Here is a 20,315-nt window from a genome sequence, read left to right on the forward strand (position 1 = left end):
TGACAAAGAACTAAATGTCTTGGAGATAAGGGTACGTCAGACCAGTTAGAACAATATGAGCTCTCAATCTTGATGGTTTGTCCACCCCTTCAAAACATAAAGTCTAGCAGTCCACCCTAATTTGGCAACATTACCGCAGCATACATTACAATGAGCAGCCTGGGTCTTTGTAAAGGTCTGACATTCTCGGGTTTCAAAGGAGATAAAATACCTCTGACCCCGCTGGTGTGAGGCCATAGTAAACAGTCTCTCCAAGAAGGAACATGTGCGTTTGTGGTTGGGTGACTACCATGTTCTAATCTCCTGTAATTGTATTGAGATTAGTAGATCTTTGAGTAGGGAGGTGGGTGGGCAATTCTTTTTCCTTGGGCATAGACTACGCCCAAAGACATACATTTGCATGAATCAATAAAAATGGTGATTACATTTAACAAATAGAGTGTATTGTTGTTGAGTCTTTTTTCTTCAGCAATGGGCAGAACAAGATGGGGATATGGCGGGGGGGGGGGGAGTTACAACCTTTCTGCATTACTTTTACATAACATTTTATATATATATTTATATCATACCCGGGCGGCGACAACGTTCGATAACGGGTTCCAGACCGGGCCGTACTTTACGGTACGGCCCGGTCGGGAACCCGTTATCTAACGCTTCCATGGCTTCCATAAAACGACTCGAACGCGTTTCGCCCTACCCGCGTGTGCCCCTTTCGAAAATTCGAATACAGAATCCGGACGTTGGGATTGACGTTGTTGCATTTTAGGGTTCAGTGGCACCAACTTTTGGCTCATCTTGCATTGAAAGGCGTGTTTTCTTGGGTGGGTATGACATAAATAAAATACAACACGGTGTATTCCGCATCGCCCTCGGTTCCGGCCCTCCCGCGAGTCGGATCGCCCTCCGGCCTGCGGCCATCGGGCGATCCGACCCACGGTCGGGCCGATACCTCGGCCGATACGGAATACCCCATGTTGTATTCTATATATATATATATATATATCATGATACCGGTAACTTCAGTAAAATTCTCAACAGGGAAAGAAAGACTTAAAAAATGGTCTTGGTATGGATGAAGAAAAACAAAGAGGACTGGAAATTTTCAATATTACAAGAGTAATACCACCTCCATGGTAACTACCATATACTATATGGTATATAAGGACTGGCAATTTTCAACATTACAAGAATAATATCATATTATGGTTTTACTCTTGTAATATTGAAAATTCCATATATATGTAGCATATATAGTATATGGTATTACTCTTGTAATGTTGAAAATTTCCAGTCCTTTTTGTTTTTTCTTTATCCATGCCAATATAGATATGGTCTCATGGGGAAGGGGGAATTTCTTTCAATCAAACGTTAAGTGTTCCTGTTCCCATGTCCAATAGCAATCTTGCTCTTATAAGCGAAACTTGACAGTCAACAATCAATGTTGACATTCGTGTTCAATCTTTAACATTTATTACATTCCAAAACACGTTACACATACCGGTACATACATGTGTGGGCTTGATAAGGAAGAAACATTAAACTATGTACCTACTCCCTGTATGACTGGTGCTTTTGTATTCCTTTTTTGATCAATTCAATCACGATAATTTTTATACAGAAGATTTTTACAAAACCCATATCTTGAAACCGACTTCATGTGATTGCTTGAATATTGAAATCCATGCAATCCAAAAGGTAATTTATAAATATCTAAGTGATTTTTCCCACTAGCCCATATTACCCTTTAATAATAAACTTTTTGCACATCCATGATTAAACTTCATTTATCATAGTTGAAATCAGTGACCTTAAGTACCCGGTACCTGTAACCCGTTTTGTGGAATGACAAACAACCTGTTATGATTCTTACAAATGATAATAGGTAATAGATTACTTGTAACTTTCATAATTTCCATGCAACTTTGTTACAACTTAACTTTTATAAAAAAAACTTGCACCAAAATGATTGCACCAATGGTTTTATGTGCCATCGTCCCATGAAATGCTGTAACGTCACATGTACTTTGGTGATTACCACTAGTTATTGTCTGTACTAACATATATCATAGATATGCAATACTGAAATACATGTTTTCATGTATGTAATAACTCTACTGAAAGGGAAAGAAATATATACAATGAAAAACAAAAACAAGGAAGTGAGAAATACATTAACTCCCCTGCATAACCAGTGTTTGGCTGTGATTTTCACAGAAAGCACACAATAGGAATTAACATACAATTGTAATGCAGATCAGTCTACCTGGAGGGGGGCCTACTTTTATTTACATGTCTGAGCTTAGCTACAAACAAAAATCACAAACGGAAATTTACGATGTTCCTTCTCTTCCCAATGTGGTTTAATGTGGGTCAGGGCGGGGGATTGGGCCAAGAAGAAAACTGTGACAAATCTGTGAAAGCTTGGATCAGGCTTTACAGAAGAGGCCAGACGGTGCGTGAAACTGAATAAATAGCCTGGAACCAACAAAATCCCTCAGAGACACCAAACAAGAGGGTCCGCTGTGGGTTGAGATGAGGTCTATTCCTGACACCTGTCATAGCTGCAATATTCCCGCAACACGCCGTGATATACAAGGTTTTTTTACACTGTAAGCTGGGGAGGGGGGCGCTGGCTGTATACCGACAGTATGCAGTAGCCACTGACATGCCAAACCAACCAAAACAACACCATGTTGGATTACCCAGGGCGGGATCGGAGCACAAAAATAAACAAAATGGCCAAATTTGTAGCCAGGATACGTGTTAGACCGTAAACATGTCGCAGGCCCGCCTGGCTTTAAACTACCGGCGGGAAACATGTGCTAGACACAATTACATGGTCAGGTGTAGGGGGGAGGGGGGGTGATCGTCATGGCTTTGGCATGTTCTTTGTCTCTTGATAGCCTCCGGCCAGACAAAACTTCCTCTTCTCTGCATATTTGGTAGGTTTGATATGAAATAACAGAGTTGCAGAGCAGAAACTGCTACATCGGTAGCTTTTACGGCAGTTAAATGTGGTGTGAAATAGCGGTACTTGTCGCCCAAAGGTCTTGACCCTGAGTTAAGTTTGCTGCTCCCGGTGAACAAACAAATACGCCTTTCATCTAAAGGTATAAAAATAGAAGAAAGAGAGAAGTGTTTTGTCTCACCTGCTATCCTGATGACGGCTCTATCGGCGGGGTCCAACACCTGCACAGAGGAACCCTCCCAGCGGCGAGAAGGGGAGCCGGGGGGGTCGCCTGCCGTCCGTCCCCGCTCCGCCATGCCTCCAGCCGCCGTACGGTGCCACGGGAACGACCCGCTGCCGTCGTCGCTAGACACAGACGAGAAGGACATCAAGTCAAACTCAAACAGTAAAAACTTCCAAATTCAAAACGTGTTTCTGTCATACAGATCTGCAGGTATCTCCGCCAGGGACGGTTTGACACATTTTCCAGATGTTGATGAAACAGACTAACAATTGGTGACAGTCGTGCAACCTTCGGTCACGCGAGGAAAATAGCAACACACGATCGCGGAGAAATCCTCGAAGAAAGCAGTTCCCGTCGTCCTTCCTCGAGGAAGCAGACGAGGATCACTTTTGATCTGCCTATAATTTAAAACCTACAACACCGGGCTGTGAGATTCCCGGGATATCACACACGTGCCAGGCCCCGAGCCGCATGCACCGCACGATGATCGGCTCGCCTCGGGCCTTACAGCTGCCTCCGCCCGAGGGGAATCTCACCTCCACCCGGACCGTTATCTCCAGGTAAATCCGAGTATCTGATCCCTGCAGTAATCCAGGTTTTATGTCCCAGATTCAGGTGCAGCCGAAGCGATATGTAGCGCGTGCTCGGCTTGTAGAAACCCGTCAGTCTGACGCGCGGTCAGCTGAAATTCAAAATATGGCCGACGGACTCCCCGCTCTTCCCACAACTCCGCACACCCCCTCGTACAGATCAATCATCGATTCATTGATGCACTGAGATTTTATCGGATCGATAACTTAACTGCTTCGTTAGCACGTTTACAAACATGAAAATAAACTTATTTCGCACAGTAACAATCTCCTCTTTTGTACGATTCGATCGATGACCAATTACCAATGACGTATCGGACCAATAACCTCATCGCAAACCAGATGATGAATTGGGCGAGTACAAAGTTTGTGCAAAAAACCGCATCACCATATTTTCTGCCTGATTTCTGGCTCTTGCTGATACTACGCCAACTCCCACGTAGCAAACAAAGCATACAAGATAGATGGTTGACGTAAAACGTGTCGCCATGCTACCTTTCATGTTCTAATTCATGAATTTGATGAAATGCACAGAAAAGCAAAACAGCTTTATTACTGAAAGAATGCAAATGGCACAGTGGTAAATTGTAACCTGCATGAATAGGACAAATGAAAACAATGTCTAGTACGTTAATCTTTGTAGTATGCAATATTGATAAATGCATAGCGTTTCTGCCCGTCTATGAAAACAAAGCATTCACAATACACAAGTATAGCTCATAAACCCGCCTCTGTTTGTCTTATCCCCCGGATACAGTTGGCATTGACCATGTATGGTGGATTAAACTGGATCAGCCCACAGTCTGGTGATGAAATAGTGTTATGTAGAGCGGCACAAATTGGGGTGCAGGGGGGTCACATAATTCTACACTGACGCACCGGACCGAAGTCCACAAATACAAAGCCATGGTTTAAAGATTCACTAAGAAACATAATACTCACATTGAAATGTGATGTGTACACAACAGGGCCACGGAGAATGATGCTTACACTCTTTCATTAATTGAGCTAAAACTCGCGTCAAATTGTTTTAAGCGCAAATTTGAGAAAGTATAATATAGAAAAGGTTGCATTGAATTATGTTTTAAATATCAATCCTTTATACGTATTTGATTGAAAACATCTCGTACCGTGAAGAATGCGCCCTGAACTTGGCCGAGTCGGAGTGGAAATGTTTACACAATAACAGACCACTTTGATCTACAACTATGATGTGTGTTGACATGTAACTCTGCTATGCTTACTGTTAGTCACTAATCCTGCTAAATTAGCAGTTTCAACATCAAGGGGTAAACCCGAGGAGGGCTCGATGTATGTTGAAAATATGGACTCCAGTGACGCGTACGCCAAATTCTTTGCAAAAGAAACTTGACAAAAATGATATATTAAGACGGAGCACAATATCACACGAATTCGTATCGAACTGAGAAAAAGTCATAAAGATCACCTCAAACTGCTGATCTTATTGAGAAAAAGTCACGGTCCGACATCTTCTTACTCAGAAACTCCCCCTTATGTCCCTTGTCTATGTTTGGCTCCGATTATTGACTTTCTATAGAACAGCGGGTGATCCTGCAAAACTTTCCGTGCGTTTTGTCGAGTCAATACAGCTGCATACTAGTGTATTCACGGTAAGGCCAGCTAAGGACTAACCTTAGCTGCCCATAGCGTTACATGGGGACTACTCATTGACATAGCATTATCCTAGCTAGTTATCCATATTTATTTAGCAACCCATATACATATACTGCCGACTTCATCATAAACATACCTAGCACGGTAGAACGTAAGAAATTTTTTCAGGACTTTAATTCTAATTTTACTTCTGTAGGACTTGTTTCCATCATCATAACGGAATATCTTAGAAAGAAAAACACGAACGAATGTTGGTTCTCCTCAGATTTCTACATGATATTGTGGAAAGAAAACACTCTCGAAACATTGTTGTGCGGCACTATTTTAAGGCCACTTTGAGGTGTCCTCTTAACATTTTGTGTTCATTTCTATGATATTGGCTGGCGACAAATGGGCTATCTGTGGTCAGTAGGACGTGTCCGTGCGCTGGTCAGTAGCGTAAAAATGAAATCTCGGGAACGAGTTACCTGACAGCATCACAATAAATGGGCGAGCACTCAGGTGCACAGCGCCGGAAAATTAGTTATTTCCCTCAGGAACTACAGCCAGTTTTCCTCTACGCTAAATTGTCCCTGGGATGCTAAAAGGTGGTTGGAACCAAATTAGAGCGTAACAAATCGTGTGACAAGTAGCCTCGTCAACGGCATTGCTGACAGAAAGGTCTCCAGTATATTGAACTTCTCCATATTGTTACTGGCAGTACATCATCAGCACTGATTTAGGATGTCCCGATACCAGGCTGCCACTTACCGGGCGTCACGTTCCTCCACCTCCGATGTTGATTTGATTAATGTGTTTTAAGTTGTTGTTTTGAGGAGAAGTGATTTGAAATATTGATGTAACAGCTATCTTCAACGGGCTTCCCAGCTGTCAATTTGTAACGATTTTGCTACATTGTTTTCTGACACAACGTTGGTTTTCCTCTTTGTTCGTTCTCGGAGCTCCTGTAAAGTGCAATGATTTTTCTTTTAAAATACACATCTCCTAACTATGCAATGGATACATCGAACCAGACAATAAAATAATGCCCTTCCCAGCGCTCGTAAAATCTAAGAACAACATTTGAATACGTTATATCTGTTATTCAACCGTCTTACACAAGTGTAACCACTTATATCCGAGCAGTCCGAGCGTTAGTTGTGCTGCCTGTTAAATGTACCAGGAAAATACAATATGTTTCATACAACCGTAAAATCACAATCAACTAAACTGCGGGTAGTTGAGTCATGTTTATGTTCTAGTTGACTTCGTTTGCTTTGAATGTCCGAGAATCTCTCAAAATGATACCGAACGCCGAACACATGCATTCATGGCGCATATTTATATCATAGTGCGCTGTGATCATGTCTAGATCACTTGGCAGTCTTGCCTGGTAGAAAGGACACAAGTACATCAGCATGGTTACCGAGCATAGGGAATACTAGTAGTCGTTCTTGAATATGATATAGTGTATTACAAAAATATGAATTCATGTTGCCTTATCTAGACAATTTGCTTATGCTGAATGCAAATTAAACCATCCCTTTTACATCATCATTCTACAATGGCTTCCACTGCATCTTATACACATTTTCTTTTAAAAACATTTTTCTACAAAGATCTAGTCTTTTATCTTTTTATCTGGCTTCCCAAATAAGAAGTCCCCTTTTCGATCAGTTAGGCCCACAGACGATATTTCGCATGGAATGACACATTGTTATAGATTTATCTTTTAGACGAAACGCAACTCTGCTGATAAACCTACTGATTCATCTCCACTCGACTGGCCTGGATGTTCGTGACTAACACAATATCAAGTGGGGACCGATCCCTAATCATATTTGGAGATGGTAGTTGTTGGGGAAAAACCATCAATAATCCACCAATCAAGAAGAGACCTATGTTTATCCTGATTCCTTGTCTAATTTCTATACTCATAGTATAAGTTAGAAACAAAGAATTCGTATGGTTAAACGGTTAAACGATAAACTTGCAATCAAGACAAAAAGAGACTGAATCCGAATGGGGAAATAAACCAAAGTATGTCCAGTTTTTCCATCAGCCATAGCTATCATCCATGTTCTGGATACCCTGATCCTTGTGTTGTAGCACAAGAATGAAAATTTTGAAAGTAGTCGATAAAGTCGGACGTCCCTAGACGCATGGTCACAAAGCTGGACGTGTTGCCACAAGTCTAGTGGGTGATGACAACAGGATGTAACAGCCACCCAGGGTCACGGACTTTGACCTCCTGACCCCTCAAAGCAATGATATCATCCCCCCAACCTTGGGTAGTACGAAAGCACGATCACGTTTTCATTTCAAACATCAGGGCTATTTTGGAATCGGAAATTGCCAGTCTTGCAACGAGTCATTCTTGGCCGGCACTGAAAAGGAAGATGGAGCACACAGAAACCCTCACAGACTGATTCAGGGACAAAGCATTTATTTTTACACGGCAATGCATTCAGATAAACTGTATAACGTTTAATAGTAAATATTGCACAGATACAATTATATTAAGGTTACATATATAAGTTAAGTCTAATGGGTAAAAATATTAATGTCTCTGAAAGACAACACAACGAGTTCTTCTAGAACAGTGCGCCCTGCTAAGTGTAGTGTGAGTAGGCAATTTAGAAAGTGGGTCAATAGAAATTTGCCGGCCGCCAGAAGTTCATTAATAATTAATAAATCAATAATGTAAGTTATTAAATGGTTACAGATTGGTAACTCAGCCATTGTGATGCAAATCAATGATGAAAAATGCCGCATTTTACGTCCTCAGAAATTGCAAAATATAGCTTAGTATAATTCTAGTATGCTGAAGACCATGTTTCTGCGTATCATAACCATAGTCCTATATGCTTGTTTTATTTTGTATGTTGAAGTCATATACAAGGAAAGCAGCAATAAGACCACCAGCCTTGTCACGAACTTCGACGAAGATCCACATTTTCGTCTGGATTTTGACTTTATTTTACAATTCTTCTTTCAGTAGTGTCTTCATTCAATATCGATATCACTTGTTTTACCTGCGCTAGCGCTGCCGTAACTTCTCAGTCTGTAATTGTTTATCCTTTTCCCCTACAACCCAGCAACCATGATAATACATTCGCCGTTATGGTTCCATCCAATTATTCTGTTATTTTCTTATCAAAAAAGACAAACATCCAGGTTGGTTGTCAAAGATGATGAAAGAATAAAAAAAACAGACGCAATGATGACTGAAAGAAGCAATTGAGTATTAATGAAACAGTCCCCAACCTTACGATTGTAACGCCGTCTCCATAAATCTTTGGAAAATGTCGACACGAACACAAAGACTTATGTTTGCTGTGTAACTATACAGTGTACGTCACAGAAAAGGGCCGTTAAGCGCCTAAACTTTGAAAAGGGACACCTTGACTTTTTCTATGTTTGCATTGAGGGCAGTACCGAGTTCTCTTTCCCACGTCTTACTTTACAGATAATGTAACCTTTTGGCTGCAGTTTATAAAACACAGAGTTCGTAACAGATAAGTTTATTATTTTATGCCCACTCTTCAAAGTTTTACTTATAGTGCTGTGATGAACAGCACTTCATTTGAAAGAGGAGAGCAGGAGGCGAGCATCAAAATTTACGAAAAACAAGAGTTTCACAATCTCATACCTTCGCCAAATGATGTTAACCCTTGCGGGTGACGAATTATACAATTTTAATCATTGATTTTGTAAATAAGAGCCTCATTTGCATGGATTATATCAGTTGATCATATTCTCCATCCAATGACAGCCTTATCATAAGAAAAAGGCTATTATAGCACTTCCTCATAAATTATGCAAATGAGGTGATGATTTGAATAAATTATGTTTATTGATGTTCACCTTCACTTAACTTCCAAATGTGGCAAGTATGAAATTTGGGGTGCAGCAGTTACAACTATGGAATTATAAGAATTTGCCATTAATTATGCAAATTAGGTCCTCATTTACATAATCTATATCTTCAGATGTTTTTCTCGTTCTCAAGTAGATGTCACAAGTGCTTCATAGTTCTATTATCGAACAAAGCAGATTTATAGAATTTCCTCATTAATTATGCAAATTAGCTCCCGATTTGCATAATTGCCATCTGATTATGTCAAGCATTCCTTCAGCTACCTACATACCAAAAATCACGACAATACGTCGACCGGTTCTTGAGTTATCGTCCTTCAATTTTTTTTCAACAAATGCTCCTGCAGTTCCAGAACAAACGGCTAGGGGGCCCAAACTCACGTCACTTCTTCCCTAGCCCAAGAGCTTTCTACCACCCAAAATTCGTGACCCTAGCATGTCCAGATCAGGAGATATCAAAACCGGAAGTTCTGCTGCAGTACCAAGGAAAGCCGCCAGGGGGCCCAAAATCTAATCATTTCTAGGTCTCATTAAGACCTACCCACCTACCAAGTTTCATTACAATCCATCCACTGCTTCTCGAGTTATCTTGCTAAACCACACACACACACACAAACACACCCACACACAGACAAACGCTACTGAAAACATAACCTTCTTGGCGAAGGTAATAAAAGCAGGGTCTAACTGTGCCTTGTAAGAGTTCAACAGTATAGTAACCCGTTCTGCGCCTACCAGTCTGACCAGGCCCTGTTCTACAGATAAGTTTATTATTTTATTCCCACTCTTCAAAGTTTTACTTATAGTGCTGTGATGAACAGCACTTCATTTGAAAGAGGAGAGCAGGAGGCGAGCATCAAAATTTACGAAAAATAAAAGCAGGGTCTAACTGTGCCTTGTAAGAGTTCAACAGTATAGTAACCCGTTCTGCGCCTACCAGTCTGACCAGGCCCTGTTCTAATTTAAATCACCCACTGAATACTGCATGTACGTGTGTAATGTCAAAACATAGGACGGGAACATCCACACCTCACGTGCTTGTTGTGAACAGCGGGCTGGTTCATATATGTATATGAAGTATGTAATCATTGTAAAGGCATTACGAGTAACACATTCTAATGTATTTTGTGTAAAAATAGGTAGTTCAGTTTACATCTTAGTCTGTGCCAAACCGTAAACAACAATTTCACACGATTTATGAATATTTACCTACCTTCCCCCTCAACAACCGAAGGCTTGGGAAGAGTAAAATCCGCGCGATGCTGTTTCTGGTCAAATACAGCCTGATTCTTCTTCCACCAAAATTAAAGTTTCTCCAACGAAGGGATAAAGATGTAACAAGTCTAACTGTCGGCTTTGATTGTCGCTCGAACCCAGGGCTTTAGCCAGCGCCCGTTTTACCGTCAATTGACGGTTACTGTAAGTCTACAAATTTCCGCGGTATATTTAGATTCGCGGAATTCGCGGGGACCTTTGTACCGCGAATCTATTTCCCCGCGAATATGTTTTGCGTAAGTGCGCCCCCCTCCCCACATGCATTGACGACGGTAAGCGAAACACAAATACACGCAACAAACACAAATCACTGCAAATCAACTCTATTCTTAGCAAATGTACGTATGTTGAGTACCAATTTTTTTTAAAGTTATACTGATGTCAAAAAATTATAATATTATGAGACACCGAATTGCGATACTGCGGCACTGGCCGTGTCAAACGTGCACCGCCGGACAAAAATCTCTGTGTGCTGAGCGCCGGCCATGCGCGCCCGGACGCTTGAAAATTGCGGGCACATCGGGCATATCTACAAATATTTTGATGAAAAATATAACTGCTGGTACCTGGGAAATGTTAGTTGATTCTCTTTTGTGCCCTGCTTTGCGGGCGTTTTTTTTTTGTTTGTTTTGCTGGATAGAAACGCTACCGTGGGGCGCTACAAAACCGAAAGCGATCTATGCATACTTCCGGGTTCAAAATCTCGCCGAAGACGGCATAAATATTCGTAGTAATATATATTTTCCCGAAAGATTCTTTCGATTATGCATTTCTTCACTGGAGTATCGATGTGTAGCCGTGGAAAATAGCGTATTAGCGCTTATTTCCGAACGAAGAAAATTGTTTACACGTGCGTCAGATCAATCGTCAGCTATACCGCCGGCAGTCTCGCGCGGTGCACGAAACAAATTTTTGCGCCGCGTTTTAGGATATTAATGCCGGAACACGAACTTTTATTATTTTAAATATACACTTTACAAATTCTTCTTTGAAAAATAGCCAAGGAGAAATCGCGAATCTAAAAATACCGCGGATTGTCCATTTTCCCGAAACCGCGAACTTTAAGCCCCGCGAATCTAAAGAGACTTACAGTATTTGTCCCGTCTGACGGTAAAAATTTTAGTCCTTACCGTCAACATTGACGGTCAAAAATCGTGGGTAAAGACATGGAAAAAATCTAGCGAATTTGAATGTTCCACGGCGCGGCGTCTTTTCCAAACGCACGGCGGCGGGAAACCTGATTTCAAGGACCGTGCCGACGTCTGTTGACTTGGCTCTATTGTTCAATGTTGCTGTCTGTTAAAACAACATGTGCTAACGGCCACATAAGAATAAAATAAAACAATGGCTCGACTCAGACACACGCTACTAACTGTACATGACAATACGATAAATAAACATGTGACAACGAACAAAGAAATATCAAACGTTTTTGAATAATACACTGTACCTGAATAATCATACTATCGCAAGAAAACGGAGATTGATCCACACAATGTGGCCTTATTTAATCTAAAACTTCGTCAGACCTCCTTCGCGCGAAGACTTGAGCGGCAGCATAAAGATTTCTGGAGGATCGCTGACACGCGAGTTTTTGCCGGCCGGCCGCCACGTAACTCCCTCCGCGGCAAAATCCCCTATGCCGTAGCGAAATCGCATCTCAGCGCTTCCCCAAGTCAACTTCATGGCCGCTAAAGTCCGCAAAGGAGTTGTAACTTCCTCATTTCGGTTGAGAAGCGAAGCTGACAAGTAAAATCATGTACATGTCGGCCATTTTGTTTGCTACCCGAAGTCTTCCGAACGCTCTAAATAAGGAAATCGTCGGAGATCTGAGCCACATCGCCCGCTGTCGGTCAGCGCTCGGGGCCGGCTCGGTGGAAATCGGAGGCTGTGACGTCAGGACTAGGTTCATTTGCATGACGAAGCCGCCGCGGCTTGAATCGCGGCGGGATTTGAGCGGATCAAAACAAAGGGAATAGCGGATTGTTCATTGCGTGTTGTCTCCTTGCGAGAACTGTAGATTTTTTTTCATTCTGCAAAATTGCAGATTGTGTAGTTTTCTTTATTCTGCAATCTTAACGGGCATTTAGAATTAACACCGAATGCATTAAGTGTGTCGATCACCGGTCGTGAAAGGCATTGACGGAATTTTTTTTTTTCGCGTTGACGGTATTTTTTTTCGCGAATTGGGTTGACCTGGGGTTGACGGTAAAAAATTTCGAGCTGGCTAAAGCCCTGCTCGAACCTGAGTACAATCGCTGGCTTGTTATCGCCGGTAATCAGCAGTACTTCAGGTGTGTGTGTAGCGGAGGCACACAACCTGTGTCATACAAAGGTCACCAGGTACACATAAACAGACTACGGGACAAAAGCGACCTCTTTTAAACAACAAAAGTAGAGCAGTCATATGGACGGCGCATGGAAATTTCCCTGAAAGACTTCCACCATTCAATAGTGATTTGAATACTAGTAGTGGTTATGGTTATGAATATATTTCCTTAGTATTGTATAAGGAAAAAAAACGACATGAGTTTTAGGTTTTAAAGGTGTCTTGGTCACTCAGTTTAGAACTTTACTTTCTTTAGATGGGGAGAATAATTGGCCATGGGAGTTCAGCCACCGTAGAGTTCATTTGCCCGAGGGGAATGACCCCTACAGGTGGATCCACTCCCCTGGTCAGTCGAACCCTATTTTTGCCAAATTCTACCATCCTAACCCCCTTTTAAATAGCCTGGTGTAGGCTAGCATAGACGTGTGTGGGCCGAGTGGGATCCTACTGCTGTGGTGGCAAACTTTCTGTCAGCACGTGGAGAAAAGTAAATCATGAGACCCTGAGGAGTGGTCTTTGCTAGATTTATCCTTTAATATGAACATCTTATGGTGGATCAAAGGCAGCCAAATGGAGCAACAGATTCCTGACGTGGCTAACAAGTTAGAGCTCATACCGACCAACCCTTGTGGGAAGACAGCCAGGCACAAATATGGAGTAGGGGATGACGCGAGTAGGGGCGTAGGTCACCACAGGTGGTCACGAGAGGCGGTCACCATTTCATGTGCTGGGGAGGGACAACATCTAAAATTCAATGCCGTGTCCTCTTAAACGCTGCCCCGCTATTACTAGTACATTACAAAGCACAGAGACTTAATTTCTTTGCCTACTTGGTTTAAGTACCTTCACTCTTCATTAGGTAGCACTTTAATGAGGTCCAGTGACAGAAGACCTACACGGGTTTACGAGAGCACTTAATACTGACAAATTAATGTATGGGGGTGGGTGGTGGTGAGCACTACATGGGACCAAGGATGGGACTTCAATAACACTTCTATTTTATTTTATTTTATTTTATCCTTCTAAAACAAAAACTCAAAAAAAGATACCACATGACTGTTTATTAAGCATACAGTGTGTTGCTCAGGTTGAGTCTGACATTTTGAAAGCTAAGTTTCAAAAACTCACTACAATGCCCTAGACCTTAAACCTAACCTGGTTATAACCTCCCTACAGCCCTACTTTATGTAAAGACCTTTGCTCTCAAAGCCAATGTATTCATATATTTTGGATCCATTCTAGGACAAGGTGGCCACTACTTGTACTAGAATAGAGGCAAAATACACAGAAAATAAAGGCTGAGTGGGAACAAAAGACTTTCACTTTAGACTACAACTGACCTTAACACTAGACTACAACTACAACTAACCTTAAGACTAGATTGCAACTAACCTTAAGACTAGATGACATCTGACCTTACGACTAGACTACAACTAACCTTAACACCAGGCTACAAGTAACCTTAAGACTAGACTACAACTAACCTTAACACTGGGCTACAACTATTCTTCAGACTACAACTAGACTACAACTATTCTTAAACTAAACTGCGCTTACGTTGATGAAGGTTAGACATTAGGGTAATAAGATATCCCAAAAAACAGTTTATACACAAGCAACTGGATATGATAAATCTGTCTTTCTCTTGCAGTCTGTCTTTAGTGTCATTGACAAAAGTAGTTCAAGTGGATGCTACCTGAAACATCTGACCGTTTCCAAAATCATATCCAGTTGCTTGAGTAACTTTTTTGGCATAAAATGCACTTATCTTAATAGCTTATCTTGAAACTAGACAACTACAACATAATCCTAAAAAAGAACATTTACAAGTTATGAAATCTTGGCTACTAGTATTCAAGGGACATTTCAATTTGTGACTGCATTATGCAAGAATTAGAAAAAAAACATGCCTTTGACATCTCACAGCTGGTAAGTACGAGGAATGCAGCTAAATAGCAGGCAACTATAATATTTCTATAAAACTACATGGCCCTAGCTCCATGACAAATTTAGCTTCACCCAGGAAGATGGCATGACTTGACATGAACATATAAAATGAACATACAACCTGAGCAACATGAACATATAGCATGAACATACAACCTGAGCAACACTTGTCTATCATACATGATGGTAAAATGATACATTGCATTCTTTGAAGAGAAAGAGCTTTAACAAGAACTTCATTTACAGACTTGACCTTTTTCATCCAGAGAAATGCTGCTGGTTGGGCGGTGGCAGGACGTTACTGATCTGTGATGCAACTCCAGCCCAAGCTTAGATAACAATCCCCTCTGTCTACCCGAGGCATCACCAGCAGGGAGAATCACAATCACTTGGTTGTCAGCAAGGCATCGAGAATGTTGGTAACAGCCCTTGTGACGGCACTGGCAAGGGATTAGGACACTTTGAGAGCAATGGTTACTTCTGCACACAGTGCTTCAACCCGTTCCTGTGGCAACCAGGTTCAAGGCTTGGCCTGATCAGCTTCTGTACCCACGCTGACAACCGGAATTGCGCTCAGAGGTAACTACAAAGTTTAGTCCTCCAGAAAACAGTGACTTCCCCAGTTCTGTTAGCTCATGATCACTTACGCACTTCATCTACCTGTCCTCCCTTCTGGCCCTGTGCCGTAGTCTTTGTTCGGGATCTCAAGACTAACGGATACCCCAGAACCTGATGATCCACCCCCCCACCACCGCCCCATTATTTCATTCACAAGGCAGCTTATGTAATGGTCAGGGTTCCCGACCCACTGACAATCACATAATGCAGAAAGAAAGTCAGGCAGTACAAGATACCTAAATAATCATGGGCTGACAGAACGTAGGGAAGTCTCCATTTTCTAGAGGACTGAACTTTGCAGCAACTCCAAACACAATCCCAGCCACCGACATGGTCACAGAAACCAAATCAACCATACATCGGACCTGTATCCCACAGAAACAGACTAAAGCCATGCGAGCAAAAGGAGCCAAAACCCTCAAAATGCCGCAACCCCAACCAGCAAGTCACTCGGGATGTCACCAAAGCAAACTCAAGCACCTTGCCAACAACCAAGAAACTTGATTATCACTGTCAAAAATGTCTCAGATACACAGAGGGAATTCTAAGTTTGGTGCCAAAAGCTACTTAATGCACATCACAAATCACTAACCTTTTTTTCATCCCTTAAAGCCTTTTAAGAGAGGTGTAGTTGAAGGCAACAATAAGGTCCTGGAAGATGCTGAGAGATGTCTCCTTCCCTGCTTCTTGCATCCTAAATCCGACATAAATGTCAAATTACCAATAATTAGAACAAGACAGATTCAGTTGAACATTTTGCTTGTGATTAAAACACTAAATAGGCAAGCAATCAACAATGCCTTATGCCCTGGGTTTTTAATCAGTGGAACCGTAGAAAGCAAAACGCTCCGAAACCAAAGACATTTAACGGTAACAGTTACTGATCCGACTCTCACCTTTATACTGCGGGTCTCCTCGTCGTAAAATCAACGTTAGGTTTGAGCCCTCAAAGTGTTGCCCTGGGCTGTGGAGGTTTAGCACCTCCATTCCCTAAGTTGCAAAGAGAGAAACATTGTATCACTAGGTATTTGGGCATGTTGACTCCAGTGGCAGTACGTTTGAAGGTAAAGTTACATAGTTCGCTCATTACCTATCAAATTACAGGAAGATTTCCGTGCACGTGGTTCAGAAGTAGAAAGGAAAATGATACGAAACCAAACACTTGACTGTCCGCTGAAGGTCACGTTACATACAACCGATTCAGGTGAACAACAATTGTCGACAGTCTCACCTTTACATTGCGGGTCTCCTCGCCGGAATATAACGTTATGTTTGAGCCCGCCGAAATTCAGGTAAATTCTTGTCGGTGTGGTGATGCCCTGGACGTTTTTAACCGCCATTTCCCCCACATTTCGGCTTGCAGACCGCCGTGTCGATAGAAGAGCCTCGCGCTGTAGAAGCAGTTGAAAATCGACTGATTGAACTCAGCCGTCCCCGCACGCCGGCTTTATAACTTCCAACCACCTGTGCGAAGAATTCTAGCCTCCGATTGGTCGATTGAGCAGAATCCTGGCATGCTCATTGGTCAGAAAAATGCACTTTGGAGCCTCTTCGTTGGTCAGAAAAACGCACGTTTCCCATTGGTCATCTCTGCTGATTAGATTAATTTTGACGATTTGGTTGGTCGGTCACATATGAGCCTGCATGGGGGTTTTCGACAACGCAGGAATACGGTGCAAAAAGAGCGCTGGCTAGCGACCTTACTTGATGCTACAGTATTTAACATACCCTAGAAAAAAGCACAAAATATGATACTGGTCTCTATTAAAAGCCATTAAAACTAAATCGACTGATTGATAAATTGATTAATTGAACTAGGGGATATCTTGCTATTTGGTTCAGGCCTTTCGCCAGGTTTCTTCAAATTTAAAATTTCTGATCCGACCTTTTGGGCTTTTTAAAGTATACTACTGACGTTTAAACTGTGATGACGTAGATGGTCACCAGAGGCAGGTCACCAGAGGCGGTCATCAGAGGCGACGCCACGGATGGAGACTTTCCTAGATTGCAAATATGCCATTGCCATGCAAAAAATCACGGCTTATCCACACAGAAGCGGTTCCTCACGGCTCACGGCGGAATTGCAGTTACTGTTACGACAACCAACTGCAGTGTTATGTCTTCGTGGAGTTTATGTCCTGCCGCAAGAGGTGGAGTCTGAATTATCAAATCATCACGGTACATGTGTACTAGTATTTCAGCTGACTGTGATTTACAATAACTTTTTTTTCCATTTCCATGGAATTGACTTATTGACATATTTTTCCAGTAATACTAATGCAGTCAACCGAAACGAAGGGAATAGGTAGGGCAATAATGGATATGATGACAAACGATGCCATCAGCATACAAGAGCCAAGAGATTTCCACCGTACACATGTAGGAGAATCCATCCATAACTCACGGTGAAATTGTATTCATTATTCGTGCCCCTGCATTCGGCATGGCTGCTTGTGATCACTAGTACTCCATGCGAAGCTGAAATTACGAGACGGGTGTGGAAAGGTCCTTGGATGTACTGGTGTTAGTGTTAGCAGGGTACAAAGGAAATTGCAAAAGAAGGAGCAAGGACATTATAATGTCCTTGGAAGGAGCTATTTCGTTTTCCTTCCTGGACAGATGGAGATATTTTCGTGCGTACGTATTTCTGTGTGTATTGGATCTGTGAAAATGCGAGTTTAGTTATCATTTTGCAACAATGCCAGCCATTCCTGATCCATACATAACAGTGCATGTCGAAGGGATAAACCATGCCATGCTCCGGCATCCCCTTTTCAGCTTCTAGACCCTCCCCCGTCCGTCATAACTCCCTAGGCCTTGTGGCTGTTGCCACGGTGATATCAGGATCAATCGCAGGTTTCGAGGGAAATCGTAAATCAAGTTACTCTTCAAACAAATTTAATTTACTGAATGGTACTCGGAGAATAACTGAAGAGATGGGCTACTAATTGATTGTAATGGCTGAAGTAGGTACGTGCGTCATTCAACGGGCCCTATTTTGATGATCGTTTTGTTGACGACTTTCAACGCAACCGACGTGATGTGATCAAAGCTTGGCCAGAAGTATGGAATTTATAATGGCTGTTTTGGTGGTGGATTTATAACGCAATGTGCGTCAATATGGTCATAAGCCGGCCGTTTGCGGCACACAGTGAAGGGTTGACGTGAAGGAGAAATGGATAGAAGGCTCGTCTCTGTAATCCTCAAAGTCATCATAACATCAGGTTGTCGGCGCCGGCAATCTACATGAGACGTGCTCACCGGGATGTCATGCATAACGTTACATTCTAGTTTATCAAATATCAGCAAGAAGACAGATACAACAGAAGAAAATATGCAATTTCTTTCACTACTGGATTGCCATAGGGCGAAGAAATATACTATTGTCAAGGAGGTTTAAAACTCTTGCTATAGTATACTATCAGGTGCTTATGAAGTACGGAGGAGTTCCATAACGACGCCCAACCCGAGGCATAACTATATATAATATTCTACTGTATGTGCAAGCATATTAGTGTATGATGTATATCTGTATGATTAAAGGGGATGGCGGGGGGTGGTGTAATGTGTAGGTGTATATGTTTGCATTAGCAACTTTGCAGAAAATTGCTATCTCTGCGCCCCCGAGCTCGAGCTCCTCATCCACGGAAAGATCCTTTCTGACAACCCCACAAGCTAACGAGAAAGGACAGAAGTTTTTGACCTTGTGTGACCCGTGACCTGTTACGCCGTGTCGATGCTACGTTTTTTGTCATTCCACAGTGACGTCTTCGTCAGTTGTATGTATGTTGTAAATGTCAAACCTGAAATTCTGCGCCAATTAAGTAATGATTGCAATGGAAACAGTGATTGTAATTAATGACAATCAGACACAAATAATAAACAGGTCCCACACATATAATATAATATAATTAATGATATCGTTCACTAAAAAAATATTGATGGGGAGCAAGTGGCCAATGACCCATGATATCAGATGGGTTTAACAGTTTGTGGAAAGAGGGCAAATAATAAAGATTGAATAGAGTCCATTCCGCGTCACCAAGTGGGTTTTTTCTCCATGTTTCTAATACGTTTGAATTATTTAGAAGAAAAGAATACCCCAGTAGCAAAAGTTCTAAATTTTTCAAAAATTTGAAAATGAAAATTTGAATATATTTGAATTCATTTATATATTTCTGAAACATTTTGAATGTGACTGTACAAAAATCTCTTTCTTTAGAATAAATTTGAACTACCCATGTGTTTCTTTCACAATTCGAAATATTTAGAACTATTTCAAACAAATAACCAAATGGTAGATGTGGGTAATTGCCCCCATAAAAGTAGGTGCTAATCCTACTCTTCTGTCTTCCTCTGTATATTTTTAGATTTCACTGCTGGACACTGGTGGCTCTTTTGTTGTAAGGCATCAATGCCTGACACCCAGGCAGTCTACCCTGTACTCCACAGGGATGTGTGAATTACTTCCTTCCCATCCCACTGACCTATTTACAAAATGTTTGAAATAATTCGAAATAATGGTAAAAAATGGTAGAGTGCTGTTAGAAATATTTAGAAACTATTGGAAATGTCATAATCCACATCAGGAATATTTCAAACCTTTTAGAAAACCAGGGAATTATTTAGAATATTGACAAGATGTTCAAAATATTTCCAAATTATGAAATTTCTTAGACAAACAATTACAAAGAATTCAAAACATTTCTAAATAATGACAATAACAACCCACTCGGTGACGCGGAATTGACTCTAAGATTTTCATTCAGTTTCCCTTATATTACGGTTGTCTCATTCCCCCCGTCACATTTCTTGTTCGTCTTTTATTGCCTGCTGTATATTTTCCTCTCAGACATTTCACATTAATACGTT

General features: G+C 41.6%; 1 long non-coding RNA gene across 1 annotated transcript; it reads right to left on the reverse strand.

Annotated features, from left to right (window-relative positions):
• Positions 1-13,924: 13,924 nt before the first annotated feature.
• On the reverse strand, positions 13,925-17,008 carry LOC109480729. The gene is made up of 3 exons (XR_002140851.1): positions 16,675-17,008; positions 16,340-16,433; positions 13,925-16,137 (listed from the first exon to the last, which is right to left on the reverse strand). It is a non-coding gene; the product is annotated as an uncharacterized LOC109480729 (long non-coding RNA).
• Between the last annotated feature and the right edge of the window lie 3,307 nt (positions 17,009-20,315).

This window comes from Branchiostoma belcheri, unplaced genomic scaffold (assembly GCF_001625305.1).
Source record: "Branchiostoma belcheri isolate BF01 breed outbred unplaced genomic scaffold, Haploidv18h27 scaffold52, whole genome shotgun sequence".
In the NCBI taxonomy this organism is placed as follows: domain Eukaryota; kingdom Metazoa; phylum Chordata; class Leptocardii; order Amphioxiformes; family Branchiostomatidae; genus Branchiostoma; species Branchiostoma belcheri.